Source organism: Cervus elaphus, chromosome 32, assembly GCF_910594005.1.
Source record: "Cervus elaphus chromosome 32, mCerEla1.1, whole genome shotgun sequence".
Classification (NCBI taxonomy): domain Eukaryota; kingdom Metazoa; phylum Chordata; class Mammalia; order Artiodactyla; family Cervidae; genus Cervus; species Cervus elaphus.
Genome location: NC_057846.1, coordinates 27,169,676 through 27,187,656, shown reverse-complemented (window position 1 = coordinate 27,187,656; position 17,981 = coordinate 27,169,676). Strand labels below are relative to the sequence as shown.

The 17,981-nt window shown below is 40.9% G+C and overlaps 1 protein-coding gene across 2 annotated transcripts in view; it reads right to left on the bottom strand.

Annotated features, from left to right (window-relative positions):
- Window positions 1-15,065, bottom strand: part of MTUS1 (microtubule associated scaffold protein 1) — a 181,370-nt gene extending 166,305 nt beyond the window's left edge. Inside the window, exon 1 of one of the 2 annotated variants that reach the window (XM_043893909.1) lies at window positions 14,876-15,065. The gene's annotated coding sequence lies outside the window, so the exon portion shown is untranslated. Of the gene's footprint in view, window positions 1-14,426; window positions 14,559-14,875 lie in introns of those variants that run through there. The other variant, XM_043893908.1, reaches the window with a different exon arrangement.
- Between the last annotated feature and the right edge of the window lie 2,916 nt (window positions 15,066-17,981).

The following is a 17,981-nucleotide window of genomic DNA, read 5'->3' as shown; positions in this document are numbered from 1 at the left end:
TTCACAGTAATAAAATCAACTAACATTTATGGATGTGCGAGTTGGACCATAAAGAAGGCTGAACACTGAAGAACTGATACTTTGGAACTGTGGTGCTGGAGAAGGCTCTTGAGAGTTCCTTGGATGAGAGATCAAACCAATCAACCCCTAAAGGAAATCAATCCTCAATATCCGTTGGAAGGACTGATGCTGAAGCTCCTATACTTTGGCCACCTGTTACGAAGAGCTGACTCACTGGAAGAGACCCTGATGCTAGGAAAGACTGAAGGCAGGAGAAGGGGTGGCAGAGGATGAGATGGCTGGATGGCATCGACTCAACAGACATGAGTCTGAGCAGACTCCAGGAGATGGTGAAGGACAGGGAAGCCGGGTGTGCTGAAGTCCTTGAGGTCGCAAAGAGTCAGACACAACTGAGCGACTGAACAACGAACAAACACAGCTACAGACCCATAGCTGCCTAGACACAGAAGGCAGGCGTTATTCATGGACAGCTGCCACATTTACTCAGCAACTGGGTTACCTACCTCGAGAAAGCCAAAAATAATCTTGGCCACATTTTCCTCATCTGTAAAAACTGATACAACAATAATATTCCATCCCATAGGATTGTTGAAAGAATTCTGTGAAAGTGTTAGAAACTTTCTAACTCACACACAGTTGTTAGCTGCTATTGTTATAATGTCAACAACCCTGTAAAACAAGCATGATTATAATCCTCACTTTACTAGTGACCAAAGTTTAGCAACTTGTTCACATGGTTGAAAGAACTTTCTGGGAGTGATGGACACGTTCTCTACCTTGATTACTATTGGCTACACAAGTGCGTACCTGTCAAAACTCATAACTGTACACTGAAGCTAAATGCATTTCAGGGTACTTATTTTATTCCAATTAAAAAATTTTTTTCACAGATCACATGACCAACAAACAGCAGTAAGTATTCCAAAACACAACCATTCATTCAGGTTGGAACAGAGATGTTCTCCTGGTTCTTATTCTATAATCCACTTTCTGACTAATCCTTCCTACCCAGTTGAAAACCTGAATGCTGACTATACCCACAGCCATTTCGTCTGATCTCGAGGACATCAAACCTGCTCTACTTATGCAGCTACATGAAAAAGAAAGGAATTAGAACATTCTTTGACACCATACACAAAAATAAACTCAAAATGGATTAAAGATCTACATGTAAGACACCAGATACAATAAAACTCTTAGAGAAAAACAGGCAGAACACTGACATAAATTGTAGCCATATTGCTGATCTACCCCCTAGAGTAATGGAAATAAAACCCAAAACAAACAAACGAGACCTAATTATACTCAAAATCTTTTGCACAGCAAAGGAAACCATAAACAAAATGAAAAGACAACTCACAGAATGAGAGAAACTATCTGCAAACAATATGACCGATTAGGGATTAGTCTCCAAAATTTATAAACATCTCACGTAGCTCATAAAAAAAAAAAAAAAAAAAAAAGCCAGTAAAAAAAAAAAAAATGACAGAAGACCTAAATAGACATTTCTCCAAAGAAGACATACAGATGGCCGAAAGGCACATGAAAAGATGCTCAACATTGCTAATTATTAGAGAAATGCAGTCAAAACTACAATGAGATTATCACCTCACACCAGTTAGAAAGGCCATCATCAAAAAATCTGCAAACAATAAATGCTGTTTCTCTATCCCTTTTCTCCACCCTCCTTCACTGTTGGTGGGAATATAAGGTACAGCCACTATGGAGAACAGTATGGAGGTTCCTTAAAAAAACTGAAAATAGAGTTACCATATGATCCAGCAATCTCACTCTTGAGCATATATCCAGAGAAAAACATGGTTTAAAAGGATGCATGCACCCCAGTTTTCACTGCAGCACTATTTACAGTAGCCAAGACATAGAAGCAACCTAAATGCTCATCAACAGGTGAATGAATAAAGAAGATGTGGTACCTATATGCAATGGAATATTACTTGGCCATTAAAAAGAATAGAATGATGCCATTCGTAGCAATATGGATGGCTCTGGAGATTATCATACTGTGTGAAGTAAGTCAGTAAAAAGCAAATATCATATGATATCACATATTTGCAGAATCTTAAAAAAGAAAAAAAAAGATACAAATAAACTTACTTACAAAACAGAAACAAACTCAGACTTAGAAAACAAACTTAAGGTTAGCAGGGAAGGATGGGGGAATGGATAGACGGGGAGTTTGGGATCAACATGTATACACTGCTGTGTTTAAAATAAAATGCCTTTCCATGGGGGGAAAAATGATGCTTTTCCTGGTTCTTGTTCTATAATCCACTCTCCAATTAATCCTTCCTATTCAACTGAAAACTTAAATGCTCCTTGAATAGAATTTGTATCCTACTATTGCATGTAAACTGTATAAATCTTAATCATGCTGAATTGGTTTATCATGCTTTTAGGTCTACTATATCCTTCTATTTTTCTGCATATTCATTAATTTTTGAATTTGATATTGAAGCTCCACTAAATATCTTAATTTATTTACTTTACAAAATAATTATAATATACAGTGGAACTATATGTGGCTTTGTTTGGCATTTTCCAAGTCTCCTATAAATATGTTAACATACTTTCATAATTTAAAAAATTAAAAAGAGGGGAAAAAATGAATGCTGACGACACCCCCTACCCTTTTGGTCTGATTTCATGGACATCAAATCTGCTCTATACTTATTCAGATATTTACATTTTACTGTTAACTTCCCACCATACTACATAGACTTCCTAGAGGAGAAGTCTCTAGCAATGACCCTACAGGGCCTTACAGGTCTAGACCTCAACAGTCACCTTAAAAATGCAAGTCAGGCCCAGGTACTAGGTGCCTACAACCCAAATAAACAGGTCCCCAAGAATCTAAAATATCAACTCTCAGTCTCAGTCAGCATTTCTTCAACATTCTGGGGGGGTCAACTAAACATAAGGCACTCTTCTAAGTATTCCTGATAAGGGAAGGAAATGAAATTAAATTCTTGGTTTGTGGCTATCTCATCATAGTGGAGATAACTTTCAGAATCCCGTCAAAAAGTGAGCCTTTTCATCAAAATCAGTAAAATGAGTCAGAGCAATAAGTCAATTTCACAGGAGCAATGAGCCAGCACACAAAGGCCTGTTTCTACTCAAGTAACTAAAACCAAACCACCACTCACCCACAGTGCCTACCGAGGGCCACTGGCAAGGTTTGTATAATTGGGCTAGAGAAATAATTTGATGTAAAAACTTTGCATTCTGTTTTTAAATTATGTGTAGCTACTTAAAGAAATTACCACCAGAAAATAGCACAGGTTGTTTCAGGAAAAAAAGGATAGACCAGGTGCACAGGGCAAAGTTCAAAACTAAAATAATTATCTTTTCCTGAAAGTGTTAGATGAGGGACTTTCCTGATGGTCCAGTGGTTAAGACTCCACACTTTCAACGCAAGGGACGCAGGTTCAATTCCTAGTCAGGGAACTAAGATCCCATGTACAGTGCAGTGCAGCAAAAAAAAAATTAACTAATTTTAAAAATGATACTTCCCTGGCAGTCCAGTGGCTAGGAAGCCGTGCTCCCACTGCAGCGGGCACAGGTTCAATCCCTGGTCTGGGAACTAAGATCCCACATGCCAAGGAGGCAAAAAAATAAAAACTAAGTATCAAATGACCATGAAGAGGGACTTGTTTAGAATTTTTCAGACACTTGCCATATCTCTTCAAAGTTCACTTGGCAAAAAGGAAATAATTTTCCATCTGAATCATGCCAAGACCAATTGAAAAATGTCATTATGTGCACACAGTTACGCAAGTCGGTACCTTACAAGTTGGTATCTTCCAACCTACATTAAATATCAGCTTCCTGTAGCCTTTACTGGAGAATGATAATGTGTGGTGAGCTTTCCACTAGCAAATAAAGAGTCTTTAAACAGAACATCCTGTATGTACACTGCTAACTCACAGGGGCGGCCCGGGATGAGCCAACCTCCCTGAAGGAGCCTACTCTCCAAGACCTAACACCAGGCATTCTTTAGAAGTCACTTTGGTAATAAGAACTGTTGACCTTTAGGGCTAGAAACCCTGGCTGATACCCAGGGTGAAACTGTGGTTTTATGGGACATTCTCTTCCCGGTTCTGAATGACAACAGGCCTTACCTCCTAGTTAGATTTCTATCTGGGATTAATTCCATCTGCCCAAGAATTACTTGCTTCCAAATAGCTTAAAATAAGGAAATAAGATTCAAAATTTCCATGGGGGAAAAAAAACGTTTCAGAAAAACAAATATTGGACATTCCTGGTGGTCCAGTGATTAAGACTTTGCCTTTCAATGCAGGGGTTGCAGGTTCCTGGCTGGGAGCCAAGATCCCTCATGCCTTGAGACCAAAAAATAAAATAAAAACAGAAGAAATACTGTAACAAATTCAATAATGACTTAAAAAATTAGTCCCTATTCAACATGCATGAACTTGCATTACCATCTATAAAATGGGTATACCTTACAATGTATTGTTGTACAGTCAAATGATTCAGATGATTGTTCAAAGGAATCTAATTAGGTTCTTTTTTAAAAAAGCAGCCTGAAAACTATAAATTCTTATAGAAATGTGATCTATTGTGGTAATAATCTGCAACTGTAAATTTTCCATTTGTGCTACTAATCAGAATAGCTTACAAGACTTAACATTCTGTTTTATGTTCTGTGGCTAGAAAATGGAAGGACAAATTGTAATTCTAAGCTATGTCATCTAAAATTTTACATATGCAAACTACCATGTGCCTTTGATCCCATTTCAGCAGCAGTGTGAAGAAAATGCTAGCAACAGGAATGTGTTACTCCTTACAGTACTAGCAAGAGCCAAGTAGCAGTATCATACGTGGAGCGGGGAATGCGCCAGGAGGGAAGACCAGTTCCCAGTCCTGGTTCCATAGCTTATTCATCACAACACAAAACATTTATGCGAAGAGTTCTACTTCTTGATTTCCTCAGGTATAAAACAGAGCTCCAACCACATGCCTTGTCCACCTCACAGGGTGGCTGTGATAACTGAACGAAAACGTCTTTAATATCATGCCTACAAGTTACTTTCCAAAAACATACGGTGTTTTATTTCACTTTTCTGAAAGATGAAAATTGAGCATTGCCTCAGTAATTATATATGATTGCTAACATTTTAAAACCAAAACCCTTAAACATGACTGTTGTTGGACTAAGTAACAGGTTAAAAATTAGATCAGAGGGTGGCAGTACTTTAAAATCCGCGAGTATTTTTTTCTGGTTCAAAGTGATGACTCAATTCTGAGTGCTTTTAGAATGTGCTGACAACAAACTGGCAACATTATGAACAGATTTTGCAAAGATCAAAGTATGTAATTTTTAAAAATGCATCTCAAATAATAATAAAAAAAAATTAGCAACTCGACTCAATGCAAACTTCCAAGAAAACCAAGAGGTGACAAAGGTGGAGTTGAAGGAAAAGTTGTCTCAGCTGGTACTGGTACAAACCGATTTGTTTCGAGGAAGAGGGAAAGTCATCTCAGACTCCTGTTCCTGGAATTTAATTCTCTACAGAGAGCCCCAGAGGATGCAAGCAACACCCCCAAAGCTGAGTGGAAAAAATGAATGAAACTTCCTAGTCATGAATTAGAAGAGGTTTAAAATAAGAAGCAAAGGAAGATTGTTAGCATTTCTTTATACCTTCCATGTATCAGGCCCTGTGGTGAGTATTATCCCCACCATCCTGAGGAGGTAGTCGGGGTGAAAAGGTGATTGAATAACTTACCCAGAGCCTCGCAGCTCAGGCACAAACCCTACTTGGTCAAGTCTGCACCCTCTCTATTACATCCCTGTGCCAAATGTTCTGGGTATCAGTAACATTTTTTCCAGTTCTATAACAAAGTATGCCCCCAAGGTTTCATAAAGGACATCAGGGTGAACAAAATGTAGCTCAAGGTTGAAATGCCTCTATTTGTTTTATTTTCCCAATTTTAATAAAAAACATGAGGAAGCAGAGAAAAGCAGTACTCTGGCCTGGAGGCTTCTACAAGTAGAAAATAATTTTCACCTGATTATATACCTATAAAGTTATAAACTTTAAATAGTCAGTGTAACAAGATATAACCAACATTTTCTAACATAGTAGTCACATCTTCAATATAAAATCACTTAAAGTGTTTCATAAAAAGAGAAACGTAGGATTTTTCCTATCTCCATTCCCTTTTCATTGACTAGACCCACTCTTCTCATACTGTAATCGAAACGAATTAGTGAATCCTTCTGCATAGTTGTCATATTTAGTATCTCCATAAAGTAACATCAGACAGTAAGCATTAAAAAATTAAATAGTTGAGAGTATTAAATTCAGTAAGCAGCAATTCTAGTGAATAATCAAAAAGTTCCACAGAAATGCAAAACTACTCTGCAACAAATCTTATTAAATGTAGTAACAGAAACAATCCCAGACTGAAAATTCATCTAAATCCCTCTTCATAATGTAAATACGTATTTCCCCAGACAAGAAACAGTCCAAGTCTCTATTCATGAGAAACTGTCAACTTGAGGCTGTCTGCCCAAATGGAGAATGGAATAAGAAGGATCACAGGAGGCATTAACTCTGCGCAAGTATTTGCACGTGGGTATGCCAGATGTTCTGAGAACAGCACCTCATAATAAGACAGAATTATAACTCCGAAGGAACAGAAGCCACACACCTTCTGCTCTATTTTACCCATCAACCCTGAATATTCATTGGAAGGACTGATGCTGAAGCTCTAATACTTCAGCAACCTGATGCGAAGAGCCGACTCATTCGAAAAGACCCTGATGCCGGGAAAGATTGAGGGCGAGAGGAGGCAGCGGCAGCAGAAGATGAGATGGTCAGATCGCATCACTGACTCAATGGCTACGAATCTGAGCAAACTCCAGGAGACAGTGGAAGACAGGGGATACAGGATAGTGAAGGACAGGGGACCTGGCGTGCTGCAGTCTATGGGGTTGCAAAGAGTCACAGACACAGTGACTGAATGACAACAATCTAACGGTACAGTCTTCCAGAGGGACACGAAGCCACAGGTTGAGCTGGGCTGAGTGTATCACAGTGAATTGAGGGGATGGAGCACCAGGAGAAGACAAGGAGGAAAGTCAAGAAAAGCGGTGAGAACATTAATGTCTTGGGCTTAAAAGATCCTCTAGGAGCTATGACTAACTGAAGAAAGAATTTCAAACTCCCATGCCATCAGAGTTCAGAGCTCTGGATGATTTATTCCAGGCTACATCTGATACAGATAATTATTAAAAATACAATTCTACCCAGCATCATAAGGTTTTAGCCCCTATCCTCAAGAAGCTCACAAGATGTAATAAAAAGATACAGGAAAAGGTCACTAAAAAGATTATCCAGAGGAAGTGAGTGAAACCACAGACTGTAGTGCTAAGCATCTTTTGGATAGAAGGAAAAGAATAAGAGTGAGTAAGGATCAGGAGTCGTTAGATAACTAAAAATGTCAAAGAAGCTTTATGTGCACCAAAATTTGGTCAAGGTAGTAAGCAGAATTTCCCATGTACGGCACAATGGTAATGACCCGAGAGAACACGTCTGGGAACCTGAACACTTACTAACATTTCCAAAACAGCCCTTTTTACAATGGTGGAAGCTTTCTTGAACTGACTCCTATGAGAACTGTGGCCAGTTTTGTTTTTTTCCATATCTACCCTGTACAGTGTTTGGCCCATAGAAAGTTCTCAATACATGGTTTAAGGCAGAAGAAAATCAAACGTAAGATTCCAACAGGAAGGATTGTTACTCATGTCTTTTTCCACCACTTAACAAATTGAAATATAATCCTAATGATACACTATATATAGATGGCCTGATTCTATATAGGGTCTAACCAGAGAAGCCAATAAAACAGGTGCTTTTTTCTTGGTAAACAGAAAAATTTACCCTTTGAACCCATTTCTCCCATATTTTGAAGCTTATTATTTATCTGGGGTTGCGCTGGGTCTCTGTTGTGGTGTGGGGGCTTCTGATTGCGGTGACTTCTCTTGTTGCGGAGCAGTCTCTAGAGTCCAGGCTCAGTAGTTGTGGCATAGGGGCTTAGTTGCTTGGCAAGTGGAATCCTCCTGGACCAGGAATCGAACCTGCATCTCCTGCCCTGGCAGGTGGACTCCCACCCACTATACCACCAGGGAAGTCCCTCTCTCTTTTTTTTTTTTTTAATTTTAACCATGCCTAGCCCCATGTGGGATCTCAGTTCTCTGACTAGGGATCAAACTCTCAAGCCCTGCATTGGGAGTTCTGAGTCCTAAACTGCCAGAGTTCTGAGTCCTAAACTGTCAGAGAAGTCCCTCTCCCATCTTTTCTTGATTTCTTACCACCAAGGAAGATGTCTGAAGTTCTCATCTGAATTATGGACAATTTAGTTAGGTTAGGAGAAATGTACAAATATGGTTCAAATCAGTAGTCTACCTAGGGATGAAATGACTACAGTGTAGCAGTTTACTGTACAAGAAAAAACAGAACTTTCATAGGACAAGGAGGTTTAACTGGTAGTTATTTTGGTAAATAACTCAATCAACTTGACAGGTTGGGAAAGGGAGGGTGAGTCCACGTGTGAACATTGCCTCTTAGACTGCTTGTATCTGTATCGGCTTCTATTTTTGTTCCATGAAGTTAGCTGAGAGAACTATGTTTTTAAAAGATGCAGTTTCAACTTGATATCATCAATTGTTGCCAACTATCAAGAAAATCTATGAGACAAACATAAAAGAGAATTTCTCATTTGTCACTGAACAATGAGAAACACATCGTATGACGTGCTTATCAGAAATAAGATGAAGAAATATTGGTTTTTCCTTCAGAATTGTGATGTATGTAAATAATGTCTGAGTTAAATATTAGCAAGTTGGCAGTGCAGAAAAAGCATGGAAGACAAGCTAACAACGAACAGCCAACCATGAACATTGCCATAAACATTAGTTAAGCTATAGGTTAATTTACACAAGAACATATATTTTTTCACCTCTCCTCCTTCCTCTTTTGATAAATGACTCTCCTAGAGAGGTTCCTTTCTCAACGCCAAATGAGGACACAAAATGCCCTAAAATATTTTGGTTCCTTGCAGAAGATTCGGGTAATTATGAATGATTGACCCTCAAACTCAACACTCATGTTTTCTTGGCATTTAATTTAAATATAAATTGACAAGGCACAATTTAAAAGAATGATAAGTTAATTTAATGGCTTTAAAAATCCTCTCCCGGGGACTTTGCCTGGTCTCCAGTGGTTAGGAGTCCGCTTGCCAATGCAGGGGACATGGGTTCAATCCCTGGTCCGGGAAGATTCCCCATGCCTCAGAGCAGCTGAGCCCTTCTGCCACAACTACTAAAGCCTGTGCACCTAGCGCCTGTACTCTGCAACCAGAGAAAGCCCCTGCTCAGCGCAACAAAGACCCATGCTGTCAAAAATAAGCAATAGTTAAAAACAAAAAAATGGGACTCCTTAAATCGAGGGCTGACCCGTTCCCCGCTGTTTTGTTCCCAGTCCTGGCTCTCCCTTGCGCTGTGTGTACAAAGTGGCGGAGCTGGCCAGGCCTGACCTTCCGCTCAGCAGTTCTTACTGAAACACAAAACCCGTACAGTTTCAGACAAAATGACACCATCTGGAAGCATTGGGTCAGCTGAAAAGTTCACTCAGGTTTTTCTGTAAGGTAGTATGGAAAAAGCCAAGCGAACATTTTGACCAACCCCAAAATTTTTCACGACTGTCTACCCTTTCCCGCTTGAGAAACTCAGGACTCACTCTCCATCTTCCTTCACTGCTCACAAAGAATCGAATCAATCCTGAAGACGTCAACGTCTCCTCAAAAGAAATTTTAACTGCCTTTAAAACTACCTGTACATAGTTTAATAACTTCAAAGTGAAATAAACTTTTTTAGGTTAGACTAAAGGTAGGATGTGTGATTTTGCTTTTACTCATGTAAGTCATGTGTATACAAGAACATTTATTAATTTAGATCTGGGCCTACTGGCAAGGCCTAAATGCAGTTTATCTTTAAGTAAATACACTTTTACTTCTCTTCGATGTGGGGCTTAAACTGAAGGCTAAGGAAAACCTACTAGTTTTAATGAACAAAGTTACTTTGGAATCAAAGATTTATATGCAAATATGTACTTCTACAACGCTTGAATGCTATTTACTTAAGCAAAATACCACTAGTTTCAACCTTGTTTACACTGTAAGGTTGGGGAGCAAACCCTTTTTTCCCCCTTGATTGTATAAAAGTTAGACATCAGGGCAGTCACAAGTTGCAAAATTACTTATGGTATATGAAAATGAAGCTTCTTTGTACATAGTCAAGAGTAGCCCCCAAATCTGTCATCCCCAAAATGGAAAAGTCTTTTTCATCTTATAACTACCCACATAAAAGAGTAGTACCTGCTGATTTCAAAGAATATTGAAGTCATTTTAAAAAGGAAACTACCATGAGGGCAATCTTTCATAAAACTTGCTTAGAAGTAAATTTTTAGAGGTTTCCAGTCAAACTGAATTCCTGGTTATACTGGATATCCTAAGCCAACTCTGGAGAAGCCCAATCAAAGCAGGCTTTGCTGAACCACATTTCAGGTTGGCTAATGTCACACCAAACCATTCAATCCTTCTCTTCCTTCAAGGCAAGATCACTCATCCTTGGTCCCTCTTTATCTCCTGTGGAGTCCACAAGCCACTGCTGCCCAAGTACCTGCCAGCTAAGGGGCAGTGGTCACTTCCTTCTTGACTCACGTACCTCCAGGTCCAGGCCCATTTCCAAGTGTCTCCAATCACACACACAGTATACCAATCTCACCCTCATACTCATATATGGCCCTATGGCTTATCATTAGGCTGGAAAAGATGGGAAGTGAAAGGCAGAAACTCAGGCTTTTAGGGACAGCAGTCTGAGTGAGGCCTTTTAACACCCTCAGGGCATATTAAAGCTTCTATAATAGGGAAAGGTAACTCAAGTTTTGGAAATCAGAAGGGTTTCCACCCCCCCCCCCCAACTTCGAATAAATAGTTTAATCTGCAAGTGGTGTTAAAAATTAACTTGGAAAAAAAATTAACTTGGAAAATTTTTCAAATTACATATACATCTTATCAGACATCAAGAAACGACACAAATCAATAACTCGGTATGCAAAAACAAAATGGATATGAAAAGAAGAATTCTGGCAAAATAATACTACCGCGTGCTGCAATTCATGGGGTCGCAAAGAGTCGGACACGACTGAGCGACTGAACTGAACTGATCAATGGATTACTGAAGATAAATGGTTGTGAGCCTAGTTTACCTAATCATAGAACAGATCTGAAAGGCTCATTCCCTGCAATTTAAAACTTTCCTCTCTGATGTCAAAGGATGCTGTTCTGAATGTTACATACCATGCACAACTCTTCCTCATCAACAGTCCGCTCGGTTCTGCAACAGTCTCTACTCCAAGACATGGAGATTCTAATACATTTGAAAATTCTGGAGAATTCTCTTAAGGGTCGTCTTGTGCCAGTGTCATACATAATGCTTAGCCTATGATTCAGAAGTGTTAAACGTTTTTTGTTTTTGAGTAAGTCAACTGGCTTGCCTATAATAAAGTACAGAAAGAACTATAAGTCAGAACCTCTATACACGTGTGCTATTTGTCTTTATAAGACAAAGACAAAACGGGCGGGAGAGATATTTGCACTAAGAAAGGCAAAAGTTTACTATCAATCTATAAAAGGCTCTTATGAATTCATAGAAAAATACTAATATCTCCAGGAGAAAAATTTGGCACTACATTCAATTTAAAGGGAATAAAAAAGGAAAACAAATTAGATTTTTTTTTATATTCAACATCTTTTGGAAACAAAAAAATGAAATTTAAATACTGAGATAGCACCGTTCACCTATAAGACTAGCAAGAATTATTTTTCCTTTGCAGGATAAGTTTTCACATGAACAAAAATACAGTAGCACAGGTACTCTCACAGAGTGGGAACTGGTGGGAACAAACTTTGGTAAAACTTTTTTTTTTGGAAAGTAATGGTCACTCTGTATTGATAGATCTTTGGGCCATCAACTATCTTCCAGCTGACTCTATTCTAAGGAAACACAGGAGATACATACAAAGTTTTACAGAAGTTATTTGTTGCACTAGGCTTCCCAGGTGGCACAGTGGTAAAGAATCTGCCTGCCAGTGCAGGAGATCCATCCCTGGGTCAGAAAGATCCCCTGGAGGAGGAAACGGCAACCCACTCCAGTATTCTTGCCTGGAAAATTCCATGGATAGAGGAGACTGACTGGCTATAGTCCATGGGGTGGCAAAGAGTCTGACGTGACTGAGTACACATGATTTGTTGTATCAGTATATATTTAATCATAGGAACAAAATAAATGAAAAGTTCAACTATAAGGAAATGGTTACATAAATCGTTATATCTATACAATGTAACATTATGTAGCCAGTAATAATATATAGAACTGTTCAGTTCAGTCCCTCAGTCATGTCTGACTCTTTGCGACCCCATGAATCGCAGCATGCCAGGCCTCCCTGTCCATCACCAACTTTCGGAGTTCACTCAAATTCATGCCCATCGAGTCGGTGATGCCATCCAGCCATCTCATCTTCCATCGTCCCCTTCTCCTCCTGCCCCCAATCCCTCCCAGCATCAGGGTCTTTTCCAATGAGTCAACTCTTCGCATGAGGTGGCCAAAGTACTGGAGTTTCAGTTTGACATGGAAATCTTGTCACATGTTAAGCAGAGAAAAAATCATGCAACAGTTATTAACTACAGTTACACAGTTTTGTATAAACTATAAAAATATAATAAATAAATCTGTTACATGTTAACAAGTATAAAGAAAATACTGTAATTATCTTTGGATGCTGGAATTATTTAATCCTTACCCTTTTTCTGAATCTACCATTTTTATACTGCAAGCATGCATTACTTGGAAATCATAGCAAACCAGGCCAACAGAACAGGGCTATTAAGTGACATACTTTTTAAATGTTCAAGGCTAATAACTGCAGCTTCACTTCCAAGAAATACTGAAAGAACTCCAGCACTGTATAATCCACTGAATTATTGATACATAATTAAAAGATGCAGCTCTTCTACAGCATTATTTGTCCATATATATAATGCTAAAAATAGGTAGAAAAGTTGATGCATGTTAAATATTATATAAACAAAATTCCATTCCCAAGTATTTTTTAAAAGTACATCTATCTAATCATCTCTTTGCATGACTTATGGAATACTGTACTTGAGAGGAAAAAAATAAAACATTTTATACATTGTAAAGCACTGTACAAACAGGGCATCATTGTTTCAATTTAAATTGCCTATCATTTCCTGCCCTAATTATCCCTGAAGAAGTTTGTCTACAGAATAGCAATTTGAGCTATGTAATTCCTTTCAGGGTTAACCACACACTCTTATCTGAGAGTATCTACACTCCTTAAGAAGGTCAAAGGTTCCCAGGAAGGAGAGCCTTTTTTAAAATTCTCCTGCCTCTTAGCTTCCCCTCCCATCTTCCCTCCTTGCCTTACACGGCCACGCTCACCCTTCAGCCCAAGGGCCCGAGGTTTAACATGGCAATGATTGAATTCCTATCACCTGGCCAAACACAAATGCTTTCATCTCCCGTTTTGCCTAAGACTTGATTCAAAGGAAAAAACAACAACAAAAAAACCCCACCAGATTTCCTAGTACACCGAGTTCTTAAAACAAATAGTAGTTAATAGAATGTGTGAAACTTTATGCAGGCTAAGTGAAGAATTAATCTCTTCATTCCGACTCCAAAATAAATGAGTCCAAGCCAAAAATCAATAAATAACTTAGTATAAAAGAGCAAGTCTGAAAAAGAAGAGGGGAAAGGTTTCTTTAAGGTAGGTAAACACCTAAGTCCACCAATAACTCGAGTTAATCAGGTGACCTTAGTTGAGAGTTGGATCTTTCTAAATAGCTAGGAAAGCACATGCGAACCTCAGGAAGTAATCAGACCCAGGCGAAGGGCCTTGAGAACTGCCGCAACCCCAAGAATGCCCTATTTCCAGCCCGGATCGACCGAGCTGAGAATGGGCCCCAGCGAACCGCCGAGCGGGACGGCTGAGACCGGCGGCCCAGTAGGGTCAAGTGTCCGGTGGGCGGCTTCCGGCGGAGGACTTGTCAGTCTGCGAAACTGACTCCCCTGGGAGCTCCTTCGGTCACTTTCAAGGTGACAGCTAGGAGATCTGCATCCGTCCTTCCCTCGGTGCCGCGCTGCCCCCACGTGAGACCAGCCGTCCGCAGCCTCCGCAGCTCTCCCCCAACTCCTGCACCCGAGGTCCCAGGACGCCCCCCACCGCCCGGACCAGATCCCCTCCGCGCCCCCCGCGCGCCGGCACCAACCCCGCACTCACCCACAGCGCCGCCGAGCCGACCCCGCGCTGCGCAACCCAGACGCCGAGCCCAGGCGCCCCTCGGACCCCCGGCGGAGGCGCGCCAGGCCCACCCTCGAGGCCCGCGTGCACTCTGGGCCGGGCGTGCACCTGGGCACCCCGGGGCTCGTCCCCCACCCCTGCCCCGGCCGCACGCCGGCCGCCGCTGCAGCTGCCAGGCGGGAACCCCGAGTCCGGGGCGCCCCCAGCTTCCCCGCCTCCTCCCGGGCCGCCGGGGGTGGAGCCAGGGCGGGGAGTTGGGGAAACTTGTAAATAGGCGAGCGCGGCCGCCTGTGCCCCCCTCGCCAGCCCGCTGCCCCTCTCGGCGGCCCCAGCCTACGCCTCCCTGAAGGAGACAAAGGCAGGGCGGCCGCCGAGGGGGCTGCGCCCCCCACCTCCCCAAGAAACCTGAAAGACGCGCGAGGCCGAACCTCAAGATGCCGGCCCCGCAGGCTCCAGGCGCTAGGCTCAGCGGACGGGCTGGTTTCCGGCTCTCGCTCCGGGGCTGAGTACCCATCCACCCCGCGCCCGCGGCGCCCGCTCCGGCCGAGATGCACCTGTTGCCACGTGCCACGCGGGCCCCGCGGCTGCTGCCCGCGCACCTGGCGGAACCGCGGGTCCGGGACCACAGCGGTCAGCGGCGGGCGGCCCGAGCTCGGCCGCGCCCCCAAACCTGGCCGGCTGTCGAGCGGATCTTACCTCCTACTCCCCTCCTGTCACCTGAGTTTTCCGTGCGAGCTCGCGGGCTTCCCGCTAGCCGTGGGGCAGGGCCGCGGGGGCGGGACGGGCTGCGGGTGGGAGAGGCAAGGGGACAGAATTGTCTGGGCGGAGGTGTGCGAGCAACCAGCAGTGATTTTGTCTTCAGAGTGTCCCGACTCCGGATAGGTATTGTCTTTGTGCTTCTAAGCGGTTAACTAGCGAACACCTAGTACAGGTTAAACCCAAAAGAGTTCCTGAAGACCCGCGGGTGGGGGCGGGGGCGGAGATGAGGCCCAACCCACTTTTCTCAAAACACAAATTAAGTCCCTTTTACTAAACTAAACAAATGTCATCCATAGCTATTAGACCCGTAGAATATTTTCCTTATCGGCATATTTTAAATACAAAGCTTTTCCAAAGAGGCTAGTTCACCTATGAGAGATGTATTAATAACGTTATTGAATTATTAAATGTCAGACAACTTGACTCCAAATTTCTTTGAAATGTTAGATTTCCTGGTTTGGATTTCCCAAAAGCTTTTCAAGAGAAGTGAGTTTTTTGTTTGGGTTTGGTTTTTTTCTTGAAAATTAAGCTGATGATACTGTAAGTGACAAAATTTTCTATACTGTCAATATCATCAGATCAACTAATAGATATATTGCCATTTACTGTTGTAAAGCCTTTTCATTGTACAGTATTCCATTAGTTCTTCAACAAGATCCAGTGATAAATAGGTCAGATTATTACCTCCATTTTTCAAGTGAGGAAATGGAAGCTCAGAAAAGTCAAGCGACTTGCTCAAGGTCACACAGCTAGCACAAACTAAGCTGACCTAACTCCTAATCTTTTTATTCCATTACCTGGAGGACAGTTCTTTGAGATTATTTTTAAAGAGATACAGCACTAAACACCATTGAATAGTTCTTCCTTATGCAAAAGCACCAAAAAAAACAACACAAATTAAAACAAAGCACTAACATTGTTTCTGCAGGTCATTAGGCAAATATGCTAATTAGCAACATGCCTCCTGCCTAAGCAGACTATTCCTAGTGTTAAACATATTATTTAATCTTTATAACCCTCATGTGACCCAGATGACTTGGTCCAACCTCCTACAGTTCTATTGTGTGGCTTAGTTATATCTATAAATATAGAACCTGTTTTACTTCATTTTTCCATGGTATAGATTGAAGGGAAAAAAAAAAACAACTAAACCTCCTAAGTATTTAGAAGCAGCTTTTATGACCATTGGGGAATCTGAAACTTAGCTTCTAATTGCATTCACATAAAAACAGAAGTTACCTTCTAGGGACATCATCTGGGACTCCGTCAAGGCAAACATGCTTGAAATGGGGCCTGCTGCCTTTTCTTTCCTTCTTGGTTCTGGGCATGGTGCCATGGTCTTGATCTCTGAACTCTAATGTTAACCTGCTATAGACTCCAGGAACAATACAAAGGGTGATAATAATACCACATGACTTTGTAGTCCTTTGTCCTTAAAAAGATTAGCATTTTTTTCTCCATTAGAAAGGTGCAAATTAAAACTACACTGAGAAATCACTTTTCACTTATCAGATTGACGATGACAAAGATTGGAAAGTTTGATAACCTCTGTGTGTTGGCAGAAGTGTGGAGAAACAGTCACAGTGCAGATTATCAATGTAAATTAGAATGATCTCCATCAAGGGCCATTCACAATACCTAACAAAATTATAAAGGCACATAACCTTTGAGCATGTAAGTCTACTTATAAGAATTCATCTTACAACACGTGAGAAATGGCAGGTGTATATCAGCTTGTCCATTTCAGCATTTTTTAATAACAAGATTTTTAAAGTACATTCATTAATAAGACTGGTAAATTACTGATACAGCCATAAAATGACATCTGGGGGCTTTCCTGGTGGTTCACATGGTAAAAAGAATCTGCCTGCAATGCGAGAGACCCAAGTTTGATCCCTGGGTCGGGAAGATCCCCTGGAGAAAGAAATGGCAACCCACTCTAGTATTCTTGCCTGGAGAATTTCAGGGACAGAGGAGCTTGGTGGTCTACAGTCCATGGGATAGCAAAGAGTCAGACACAACTGAGTGGCTAACACACTATGAAAGCTTAAAATAAAAAAAGAATAAGAGAGCTCTTTAAACTTCTATGAATTGATCTCCAAGATTCATTATGTGCACAAATTTTTTAAATTCAAAACAATTATGTAATAGTGTACTTTCTATTAAAAAGGGGAAATTGTATACAGTTGTTTGTTTTTAGAAGCATAATATGTCTCTGAAAAGATATACCAGAAACTGGTAAAATTGGTTGATTTTTGGGAAGAGTAGCTGGGTGGCTGGAGGGCAGGATTTGAAGAAAATTTGAAGAAGATAAACTGCATTAGATATAATTTTGTACTTTTTGAGTTTTGAATGATGTAAATAATAGTACCCATTCCAAAACTTAAAATTTTTCACCACTTGAAGTTTTGCCATCAGGAAAGGCTCAGATTCCCTCCTTACTAATTTAACTTACAGATAAAATAAATGATCAAATTTCTCATGCATTAATGGGGCAACAGCAAAATTCTCAATAGATGCTTTCAAATTATTTGTTCTCTAGTTTATCTAAAGAGGAAGGCTTTAGTACATAAAATTCTAACATGCTGTGATTATGGTGAAGATGATGAGCTAGCAAATTCCTCAGAATTTTATTAACAGTGACATCTCCCTGGGGCAGAGCTTCCAGCTAATTTTCCCAAAGTCACATTCAATCAGAAATGAAAGAAGGAGTTCAGGCTAGTTCCCAAGAGGGATACTCTAGTACCATTGATTTGAGTGCAGAGGAAGTAATTC